The sequence below is a fragment of the Ascaphus truei genome, chromosome 2 (assembly GCF_040206685.1).
Source record: "Ascaphus truei isolate aAscTru1 chromosome 2, aAscTru1.hap1, whole genome shotgun sequence".
Classification (NCBI taxonomy): Eukaryota; Metazoa; Chordata; class Amphibia; order Anura; family Ascaphidae; genus Ascaphus; species Ascaphus truei.
Genome location: NC_134484.1, coordinates 30,675,539 through 30,688,222, shown reverse-complemented (window position 1 = coordinate 30,688,222; position 12,684 = coordinate 30,675,539). Strand labels below are relative to the sequence as shown.

The window sequence follows — 12,684 nt, the reverse complement described above, 5'->3', positions numbered from 1 at the left end:
TAGAAAAAGAAGTGGAGACAGCCAAGCTAGGCAAATTCAAAAGGGATGAGGAAGATTACTTAAAGGGGGAACAGAAGACTTGGAAAAAAAGAAGAATTAGAAGAGAATGGGATCAGGGAAGAGGGAACTATAAAGGCAAGAATAGTCAACATTATAGGGGCAACAATTACAAGAGCTGGGGACCTAATAGAGATAGAAGCACCTCAAGGGATAGATCAAGAACAGATACTGATAGAGGGAAAGGTGAATCACGTTCAGTGGACACCAAGCCCTCAAACAGTTCTAGTTCTATTGAGAGAAGCAGGGCCAATTTTACACCCATTAATAAAGATAAAAGAGCCCAAAGAGACAAAGAGAGACGACAAAAAACACACAGGTCTCCAGAACGGAGCAATGATAGAAAAGATAGAAGCAGGGAGAGGAGTCAATCACATACAAGGGATAAACATGAATCGGATTCTTTTTTAGAGAAAGGAACGTCTTCGAATTTAGAGGACAAACCCAATTATCAACAGAAAACACAAGAAAAGGGGAAATTAAAAAGAAGCCGACAGTCAGAGGAAAGAGGGGGGGGAGACAAAGAGCACGAAAGAAAGAGAAGTGCCAGATAGAGCCTAAGAGCAGTGTATTTAATTTAAGTAAAGTAATATTGACAGACACACAGAAGAGTGTAATTTCTAAGGGACTATCATTTGCTCCAGTGAAGAGTCATAGCAGTTTTGATCTGTTTATGGATGCAAATAGATTTCTTCGCAAGCTAACTCTTAAAAGGTTCTTTATGGCTAAAGATCAAGCCCCTAGATTGGGACCCAATATACCTCCAATTGTGGCACAAGAAGCTAACATGATTCATACGGGTCTAAAACCTAAATCCTCCTTCTACCCTCAATTTGCCAAGGGTAATCATCTGGAAACCTTTTTCCAGATGATAAATACAGATTTTGAGAACCTGGCAGAATGTAAACACAAATTGAAAGAAAATCTTACTAAACAAGAAAGAACAGCCTTAAAAGAGATCATAGAAAATGAGGAATTGGTCATAAAACAGGCTGATAAAGGGGGAGGTACTGTCCTAATGGACAGAGACAAGTATAATCAAGAATCTTTAAGATTATTGGGAGATGAGGAAACATATGTTAAACTAAAAAAGAATCCAATAAATGAATTCACAGAAGAGTTGAAATGTTTATTAGAGAGGGGTAAGAATATGGAAGTACTAGATGAGGGGGAGTATAGATTTCTGTACAGTGACAAATCAAAAGTCCCGGTATTTTACCAACTACCAAAAATTCACAAGAATGAAGTCAATCCCCCAGGCAGACCTATAGTCTCGGGGATTGACTCATTAACAGCCAATTTGTCACTGTACATAGACATATTCCTCCAGAAATATGTCATACAGCAAAAAGCATATTTAAAAGACACCACAGACTTACTAAATACATTAAGTAAAGTGAAATGGGAAAGACAATTCTTAATGGCTACTTGCGATGTCGTATCGTTATATACATCAATTGACCACACAAAAGGATGCAGGGCCATAAAAAGATTTTTAATGAAAGACACAGACCTTGCAGAAACACAGGCAAATTTCATTATTGATGGAATTATGTTTATTTTACAGCACAACTTTTTTTGGTACGAAGGCAGTCATTATTTGCAGAAACGAGGAACGGCGATGGGGACCAGGTTCGCCCCGAGCTACGCCAACCTGTTCATGGCGTCTTGGGAGGAGGATAACATCTGGCCGAATGGAGAGCTTGGGGAGGGCCTGGTCCTCTGGCGTCGTTTCATCGATGATGTGTATCTAATCTGGGGGGACGGAGAAAGTAAGTTGAAAGAATTCCTAATAGGCATAGAGAACGAAGAGCTAAATCTAAAATTTACGAGTGAGTACAGTGACAAAACAATTAACTATTTAGACTTAGAAATCTATATAGAAAACGATCTAATTAAGACAAAAACATTTTTTAAGGAAACAGATAAAAACAATTACATCTTGCGGACTAGCTGTCACCTCCCAAGGTGGATGGACGGGGTTCCATCCAGTCAGTTCACTAGAATAAAAAGGAACTGCAGTGAGATAGAAACATTTCTACAGCAATCACTAAAACTGAAGGAGAGATTTATAGAAAAGAAATATAAAGAGGAGAAGCTAGATGAGGCCTTACAGAAAATAGACCAACTAGAGAGGGAAGATCTTTTGAAATCTAAGGGGAAGGACAAAAGAACAACAAATAAGTTAGATTTCGCATTCCTCACAACATATAGTGGGGAAGCTAGGGAAATTAGGAAAATCATACACAAACACTGGGCCATATTAAGAAATGACCCAGATTTGGGAAAAGAACTACCAGAGCACCCCAATATTGTTTTTAGGAAGGCGCGGAATCTGAAAAATACACTTGCCCCAAGTGTCCTTAAACAAAAATCTAAACCTCAAAACTGGTTACAATCTAATAAAGGCTTTCATGCATGCAAGACATGCAGAGCATGTCAGTTTAAATCAAATGACAAACTGGAATTTACATCAAACATTACAGGGGAGAAATTTACAATACAATCTAGTTTGACCTGTAGGTCAGACCATGTGGTGTACCTCCTGGAGTGCCCATGCAAACTGCAGTATGTGGGGAAGACTGAGAGACAAATACGAACTAGAATCATAGAACATCTGAGTAGCATTAAAAGATCTCTTTTAACACACAGTCTTTCCAAACACTTCATGGAAAAACACCAGGGGGACACCGCAGGTCTGAAATACATGCCCATAGAACATGTTGCGGGCCACTGGCGGGGGGGAGATCGCAATCGGGAACTCGTTAAGAGGGAGACTTTTTGGATTCACAGATTGCGGACCCTCTCCCCCAGGGGCCTGAACATGGAGATAGAGTTGGCACCATTTTTGTAACTAAATGTGGTCTACAATCAAAAGTTGATACTAACTGATCTTTTTGCTTTCTCCATCCTCTGTTGTCTCTTCCTTCTTTTTATCTCCCACAGCACGCAATGATTATCTGTTATTCAAATAGAAAATGTTTATGTCACTGTTGTCACTCCAGCCTAGTCCCTCCAGGTATACACATAAAGTTTTTTCTGTATCTATATAAAGACTTTGTATATGTTTATTAAATCAAGTGTTGTATAATATAAGGTAATTTAATTCTGCACTGTGAATATTAACATTATATAAAAGGGTCATGTATTTCCCATCAATTATGCGAATTTGTATATGGAATATACCACCAACCACTCTTAGAAACCTATGTATAACATGAAATGCTAGTGTATGTATTTATATATGACGGAGCTCCCAAATTTTTTTATAAAATAATTTTTCATAAAGGAATTTTTTATATATATTTTTTATATATATTTTTTACATTTTTTACATAATTATTCCTATTCATTTTTATTTTTTATTTTTTAATACATTTGTTGCTCCCGTAAGGCCCTTGGGATTCAATTTATGAATTATTCCCTTTTCCCATTTATTTCCCTTGACTCCCTATTGCTCTTTACAATCCAATCACATTTTTTGTGGCAAATTTATCCCCTGCAATAATAATGTGATCAAGTTGGTTTTTATCTAACTTGACTTATGGAATAACATAATTCTCCACCCAATTAGTCCCATTGAAGGACATAAACTAAATCCATTTGATCTCCTTCTATGTAGAGATCATCCTTTTTATTATGAATAGTACCAGGATCATACATCCTTATCTACCACAGAGAAACTAAGAGGTTAAATTATAAGAACCAGTCAGAGAATTTATTTCTCAGAATAAGTGCTCCACCATATATAGTTAGGCAGAAGTGACAACCGATGCAGACCATATGTTTTTCAAGTGATTCACATATATGTTTACAATCAATCACCAATTGGGGAGGATATATAAGACACCCGAGTGTAAGGGGCGGTACACTCCTGAGGAAGCCACACACCCTTTTTTGGCGAAACGCGTAGAGTGGGAGCCGTCCTGTCAGGAGAGAGGAGAGAGGCGTGATCGCCATTCAGAAATTCCATCAGCCGCGCCCGGAAGTGACGTGACGGAACAAAGCGGAAGTGACGTATCGGCAGTGAGAGAGGCGGGATCGCCCACCCGAGAGGCAGCTCTAAGCTGCAACAGCAGAAGGGGAGTCTAACAAACCCACGGGAGGACACAGCCTGGGTACACAGTCCACCGCCAGAGACATCAAGTCACAGAGAGAGGCTGATTACATCAAGTTCCATCAGAAGAGGCGGGTGAGCCAGAAGCTAACACACTCTTCTCTCCTCACTAATATTGTGAACAATGCTTATTATATTCAATTTTATTGTAAGTGTTCAATTTTTAAAATCATAAAGTTTAGTTTTAACATTATATTGGTCTGCACTATGGTATCATTTTTCTTCACATACACTTGGTTGCTGAGCTGATTACTGGAGACTGCTTCATAAAGTGGAGAACAACATCCCTAGCAGAGACCATTGTGTGTCTAAATCGCTTGTATACAACTTACATCTTGTAAGTAGGCACAACATACGAGCCAAGACAAGATATCTAATTTTGCACCTTTGAAATAACTGTCTACACTTAGATTGTTTTTGTCTTTTTTTGTTCTATTTCCCTCCATGCTCCCCCTGGAATACAACGAAAAAGGCCAATCTGCCATATCAAATTTTTTTTCCACTGACTGACTTTCTTTCAATTTAGTAGATTGTCCAGTTGTACATATATCCTTTCAAACGTCCCATCAAATAAATTAGTGAATGAAATAGGAGCACACCTGAGGTAAACTGAGAGATATCTAATGGCTATGCAAAGTATATTTAAATAATGTAAGTCCCATCCCACACTTCCTAAATCGATTTCCATTCCAACCATATAAGCGTTGATAAGCCTAAGACATCGACCTAATGACTTGAATGGTGTACTGGTGTCAGACCCAACAGGACTTAAACCCACAACCACTAGGATACTCAAGCAAAATATGTGAAATTTAACCTCATTGGCCAAAACTCCTCCAGCACACGGGCGATGAGGCTGGTATATTGTTTGTAGTCTCACCAAATTCAATTTATTTATTTAATATATCAAATGTTTTACCAGGAAGTAATACATTGAGAGTTGCCTCTCGTTTTCAAGTATGTCCCGGGCACATACAGTACTTATAATGACAATAAAATTGTTATAGATTATATTTACAGACATTTCAGGGAAAGTTAGGGACAATATATGTTATGGGTATATTTGACAGACAATTACAGACAAGATTAAAATGTGAGACAGCTGAAGTCACAAAAGAATTTAGACTGGTGGTGGCTATGAGCATCTCGGGTAGATTGTTCCAGTTATGAGGTGCACGGCAAAAGAAGGATGAGCAGATAGATTTTTTTGTTGATCCTTGAGCAGTCTTTTGGAGTCGGATCTCAGATGATAAATGCTGCATGTGGTAGGTGTGAGGAGCTTGTTCAGATATGGGGTGGCTTGCCCAGAAAGTATTTAAAGACCAGACGGGAACAATTTACAACACACCAAGAATCAAGGGATAGCCAATCAAATTCTTGGAGCTTTTTTCAGTGATGTGTGTTGTAGTTACATTGTAGGAGAAAGTGGCATATTGAGTTGTAAAGGGTGTCTAGTTTGCTAAGGTGAGTTTAGGGGGGGGGGGGGGCTGTACTATATACTATGTCCCCATAGTCTATAATTGGTATCTGTGGTGCAATGCGATTTCTGACCAGCGGGCTTAGGGAGGATTTGTTCCTATAGAGTACACCAAGTATGGCATACGTTTTGGATGTTAGGGTATAAATATGCAACCAAAATGTTAAATGGGAATCAAGTCATATGCCTATATATGTAAAACTAGTGACCAGGGCAAGAATGGTGTTAGAGTTGGTTCTGATCTGAAGGTCTGTCATTGGTACCTTTAGAAATGTGGCCCTAGTCCCAAAAACCACATTTATAGTTTTTTCAGTGTTTAAAACGAGTTTGTTTTGGGAAATCCAGTGTTCAAGTCTTGAAAAATCAGATTGAAGTACATGTTCAAGGTCAGAGACGCTAGGGCTGTGTGCATATTAAATTGTGTGATCTGCATACATGTGCATTGAAGTGGCCTTACAAGCTGGATGTAGGTAGATCATTAATGAAGATAATGAAGAGAGTAGGGACCCTCTAACAGAGCCTTGCAGGACCACACAGGTGTTATCTAAGGGGCTGAGATAGATCACTGTTTAAATTGTGTTCCCCTATTCCAGAGCACTGAAGCTTATGACATGGTCAATAGTTCCAAAAGCCTTTGCAAAATCTTGGAATATTGCACCAGTAAGTTGTCCCAGTTCCATTCTACACTGTATCTCGTTGGAAACTTTTAAGAGGGTAGTTACTATGGAGTAGTTTGGGCGAAACCTGGATTGGATTTGGCAGAGGAAATTGTTCTTGTCAATATCAATGGTAAAGTAATTTATGGGCATTCTCTTTTAATTAATGTACATGATGAGATAATTGCAGTTATTTTCCAAATGTCCTGCCAATTCTCACATTCTAGAATAGGGTCTGGCCTATTTCTCATTCCCACAATATCATATATTTCTTCTTCATAGTTACATCAGATGGAGAGAGGTTGTTATATTTAATAGAGGTGATATTAATTTGCTCTATTGGATTCTGACATAGGTGTTAAAAAAGGTGAAGGTTGTTTCATAGCAGAATCATTGATGAGGATGAGGAAACCAGTTTAAAATTTCCTCATACCATCCACGTGACTGGGAATGCCCTGTGAAATCAGCCAGGGCCACATTTCCTGAGAAAGCTGTCTCTATGTCTACCCTTCTCTTTATATCCTTGAGTACATGCCACATGACTTGCTGCCCTAGTTGTCAAGCCTGGTAACATTGGGAGATTGAGGCAGGCTAGACTGCATTGTAAACTAGGGTGAAAGAGAATTTTCCTGCTAACTCTGGGATTATCCTTATTCCATATAAATCTAGAAATCTACTCTTGGAGCCTCTTTAAATCTCAAGCATAGACTGGGATGCGGTAGTATATTTATTTTACCCACGAATATATACCGCCTATCCACGATATGGGGAATTTCTACCACAATATCAGGTCTTGAGAAATCTGTTTAAACATGTGGGGATAGTTAGTATTATATAGGGTATGATAATCTCTAGTGTTTTTGACCAGATATTTGATGTACTGTATATCTGGCACCATTTAAAATCAGAATCGGCACTCATACGTTTAAGGATATGAGGGGGGAGATTATATCAGGGACCTGCAACATATTAGATTATATCAGGGACCTGCAACATATTATTCTTTATGTTGACTTCAGACAAGTCCCCAAAGTGCTTTAAGGTGGAAAGAAGATTGGGAAGTAATATTAGAGGTTTTGTAATTGTCAGTAGGATGTCGTCCACTTTTGAAGATAGCATACGGTATACTCCTTCTGTCCTTTCTCGCAGCCTGAGATATTTGGGTTGGAGTGGATCAAATTACTCAAAGGCTCCATAGAGAGTGCAATTAGAAGGGGGATACGGGGAACCCTGCTTAGTCCTATTAGATATTTTTACGTACCGAGACGTCATGCCATTTAGTTTAATTGCCGTCAAAGTGTGGGTAAATTGGGATTTTCACCCATTAGCAATTTAAGGCCAAATCCAAACTGTTGAAGTGTTGCAAATATATAGTCCCATCATAGCCTGTCAAAAGCTTTTTATGCATCTAAAGCCAAACCAGTCATGGGCATATGATTGATTTGTCCAAACTGTAGGACACCCACTAATTTACGTGAATTATCTCCTGCCTGTATTTACAATTAACCCTACTTGACCTGTTGGGATGATCATAAGTAATATTGGATTAAACCTATTAGATAGGACATTGGTACTGCTGCGACACACTTTATTCGAGCAAATAACCAGTTTGTACCTGGCAGATACCTGGAATGCGCCGCTCCTCACCTCTGACAAGCCGCGTTGCGTTTGCCTTCCCAGCCACGGTTCATGCCTGGCTGACGGGCGGCTGATCTGTTAAATGATAATGATCAGGATTTAATAGGCTGCAATGCTTCGCGTGTCCACCAGATGGCATAAATTCATGAATTGTAATGCAGTATATATATATACAGTACTGTATATACACAGTATATATATATATATATACTGTATAACAACAACCCCTATAACCCCTAACATACAGTACTGTACACATACAGTACTGTATATGCACATACATAAATGATACTATGGGCCGGCGGGGGCGAGATGTGTTTGCAGCAGCGAGAGATCCGCTGCTCTCTCTCTGCGCAAACTTCGGCACATTAAAAATTATTTTAAATACATTTTTATTTATAGTGTAGATGTGCAGGGGGTCTCCGGAGCTGAACCGCGTTGGTTTCAGGTCTGGGGACCCCCTGCTCCCCGAGAACAGACCCCTTTATGAGGTGCCGGTATCCCTCTACGTTTAAAGGGCCCGATCACGTGATCGCGGCCTGTAAACCAAGCAGAGCAGAGGGATACCGGCACTCCCTAAAGGGGCCTGTATCTCGGGGAGCAGGGGGTCCCCGGACCTAAAACCACAGCGGTTCTGCTCCGGAGACCCTGTGCACATGTACAGTATAAATAAAACACATATATAAATAAACACTCGTTCTTTACCTTAGCGGCTATGCGCTATGGTAAAGAAGCAGCATTTCTGTATTTTTAATAATATTGTACAGTGAGCAGGGGGTTCCCTGAGCCAGAAATCTAAACTCAGGGGGCCCCCTGCTCCTGCTCAATATTATTAATAATACAGAAATGCTGCTTCATTAGCATAGCGGATAGCCGCTAAGGCAATGAAGGGGTTAACCCACCGTGCCCGCTTTATTGTGGGTAGCGGGGGTGGGTGAAGGGAGTGTTTGGCCCTTGGTGTGAGTTTAGGACTTGCGGGGGGGTTACGGGTGCACTTAACCCCTTCACGACCGTAGCAGTTAATACCGCTACGGTCGTGAAAGGGTTAAGTGCACCCGCTACCCCCCCGCAAGCCCTAAACAACCACCGATGGGGCTAATACCCCCTTCACCCACCCCCACTACCCACAATAAAAAAAATCACACACAGCAGCAGCAGCACAATTAATAAATAAATCTAAATAAATAAATGAATATAAATAAATACATTTAAAATACATTTTTATTGATAGCTGTGGTTTTAGGTCCGGGGACCACCTGCTCGCCGAGATACAGGCCCCTTTAGGGGGTGCCGGTATCCCTCTGCTCTGCTTGGTTTACAGGCCGCGATCACGTGATCGGGCCCTTTAAACGCAGAGGGATACCGGCACCTCATAAAGGGGTCTGTATCTCGGGGAGCAGGGGGTCCCCAGACCTGAAACCAATGCGGTTCAGCTCCGGAGACCCCCTGCCCATCTACACTATAAATAAAAATGTATTTCAAATGTATTTATTTATAGTCATTTATTTATTTAGATTTATTTATTTATTTTTTGGCGGCTGCTGTGTGTGAGTTTTTTTTTATTGTGGGTAGAGGGGGTGGGTGAAGGGGGTATTAGCCCCAACGGTGCTTGTTTAGGGCTTGCGGGGGGTAGCGGGATGGCTTAACCCCTTCATGACCGTAGCGGTATTAACTGCTACGGTCGTGAAGGGCTTAAGTGCACCCGCAACCCCCCCGCAAGTATTAAACTCCCACCAAGGGCCAAATACCCCCTTCACCCACCCCCGCTACCCACAATAAAGCGGGCACGGTTGGTTAACCCCTTCATTGCCTTAGCGGCTATCCGCTATGCTAATGAAGCAGCATTTCTGTATTTTTAATAATATTGAGCAGGAGCAGGGGGCCCCCTGAGTTTAGATTTCTGGCTCAGGGAACCCCCTGCTCACTGTACAATATTATTAAAAATACAGAAATGCTGCTTCTTTACCATAGCGCATAGCCGCTAAGGTAAAGAGCGAGTGTTTATTTATATATGTGTTTTATTTATACTGTACATGTGCAGAGGGTCTCCGGAGCAGAACCGCTGTGGTTTTAGGTCCGGGGACCCCCTGCTCCCCGAGATACAGGCCCCTTTAGGGGGTGCCGGTATCCCTCTGCTCTGCTTGGTTTACAGGCCGCGATCACGTGATCGGGACCTTTAAACGCAGAGGGATACCGGCACCTCATAAAGGGGTCTGTATCTCGGGGAGCAGGGGGTCCCCGGACCTGAAACCAGTGCGGTTCAGCTCCCGAGACCCCCTGCACATCTACACTATAAATAAAAATGAATTTAAAATAATTTTTAATGTGCCAATGTTTGCGCAGAGAGAGAGCAGCGGAACTCTCTCTGCTGCAAACACATCTCGCCCCCGCCGGCCCATAGTATCATTTATGTATGTGCATATACAGTACTGTATGTGTACAGTACAGTATGTTAGGGGTTATAGGGGTTGTTGTTATACAGTATATATATATATATATACAGTATATATACTGCATTACAATTCATTATAGGGGACGGCTTCAAAGAGAACAGCTCGCAAGCGCCCCCATGTGTTTTTACACGGCATTGCAGTATTGCAGCCAACCAGAATAAAATGCTTCAATCCCTGCCGGGAAAATAACGCTATAGACTCCGGCAGAAAACGATCACAAACCTCAATACACCCGAGTATACCCAAATTCGAGGGACTAGCCGAGCGAGAATAAAGTGTGTCGCCACTGTATAAATCTTAACATCCATGTTCAGTAAAGAGAGAGGTCTATACTATAGCTACAGATGCAGCGTCCGTTATCCGACCATTTCTCGGGTTGTAAAATGCATTAAGGTGCGTGGTGGTCCGAGATGGTCCGCTTCAAACTAATTGGCCCATTGGATGAACACAGCAGGGGATCCTGCGGTGTTAATCCTACCGGGCTGTACCTGTCTGTAAGCGATGCCCAGTAAGAGAGAGGCTGAATCAGTCACTCTACCTGTGTGCCTCTAACAGGCAATCATGGGGGTTTAATTTTAATATTACAGTATTGTAGCAGGGCTCTCGGGACCTGAACCGCATTGATTTCAGGTCTGGAGACCCCCTACTTCCCGAGAGTCAAGATGCATCATGGGGTGCCGTATCTTCGTCATGTTAAATTCCTGTGGGTCATGTGGGATTTAAATTCTGCAGGGGGATACCAGCACCCCATAATGCGGCCTGTAACTCGGGACGTGTAGGGGGGTCCCCAAGGCTGTAATCAACTTTTGTCAGCTCAGAAGACCCCCTGCTCCCACACACGGCGTGTTGGTGAGGTCAGTTAGGAGTACACACAGAGTCTACTCCTGCCCTGTTTCTGTGCAGGCTTCTCCGTGTTGCGGGGCTTTGGGGTCCCAGTTGTTCCTACTGTAGGCAAATCCCTCTGGTGAACAAGAAGCCTAGGTCCCTGCAGACTGGAGCTTGGCTGGTGCTGGGTGTGAATCCAAGCAGGGTCACAGACAATCACCTGTGACCCTCCTCTCTTTTGAACAGGAACTGTTACCAGGGACCCTGGCAACAAGTTACTTCCAGTCTTTTAAACCCTGCTCCATCAGGAGTTTATTTCACACAGCTCAGGCAAGAAAATTGACACCAGTGTGTAGTTTACCTAGCCTTGAAGAGGTAATGATTTAACTCCTTCACCCCCTTACATGCAGTGTATCATTTCTGGGGGAAATATAATCATTTAACATTCTGGGAAATAACAGTCATAGAAATAGCGCGAGAAGTATTTGAGCATAACTTTGGAAGCCTTTGTAGTTGGGTATAAGCACCACTATTTTATTGCGCTATGCACCTGAGGTAAAGATTAACCAATTTGTAAACCATTCTAGTCACATGTAGTGATGGGCGAACTGGTCCAAATCCCTTTCATAAATTTTTCCTGAATTATTAGACCTAGTTCAATCATCCACCAAAATCCACCCGCGGATTTGGTTAATCAGAATCTCTGCGTATTTTTCAGAGTCCGCACTCAGGTTCCATATTGAATCCAAAATCCGCATAGCGGATTAATAATCTGTGGGCAAATTGTTAAAAATCTGCACTCTCTTATTTAATATGAGTGCGGATTTTTAAAAATATGCCTCATGGAGACAGTGATAGGAAAAAAAAGACGGATTTCCCTTTTTGAGGCTGATCCGTAGAAATCTGCTGTTCAAAGGAATCGGCCAATCTGTGTTGGATTGAAATTGGCCAAAAACAATTGTCCATCTCTAGTCACCTGTACAGTAAAACCATCCCAAACAGGGGATAAAGAGGGCAAAAGGGGGGTAGTGGAAAGGGCACAAGCCCCACTGGTAGAGCCAGAAAGCCCAGGGAGTGCCTTTATGGAGAGAAATAAAAATGCTAGTAAGCACTCATAGTTAGAACTACATATAGCAGTTTACGTAAAACATTTGAAATAACAAATGTATATTCTCCTACCCGGATTGGGGGAAAACACTTTTGAACTATTATTTCTTAACATAACCCAAAACTCCTTTTATTTTTATTATTATTTACGTATTTATATTTTATATTTATGATGTGTAATATATAATGATATTATTGAGTGGTAATATGCACCTCCATGTATGATCAATGGATTTAGTGCATTTGGGTACTAATATAACCGGTTGGCCCGGAGAGTGATAGCTAGGCCTGTTCTGTTATGTGACTTTGACTGAATGACAGCCCTCATCCTGGGGCCCACACTCATCTAACAGT

General features: G+C 41.5%; 1 long non-coding RNA gene across 1 annotated transcript; it reads right to left on the bottom strand.

The window, feature by feature from the left end:
• Positions 1-1,531: 1,531 nt before the first annotated feature.
• LOC142488480 (uncharacterized) lies at positions 1,532-3,255 on the bottom strand. The gene is made up of 3 exons (XR_012799425.1): positions 2,947-3,255; positions 1,997-2,057; positions 1,532-1,812 (listed from the first exon to the last, which is right to left on the bottom strand). It is a non-coding gene; the product is annotated as an uncharacterized LOC142488480 (long non-coding RNA).
• Between the last annotated feature and the right edge of the window lie 9,429 nt (positions 3,256-12,684).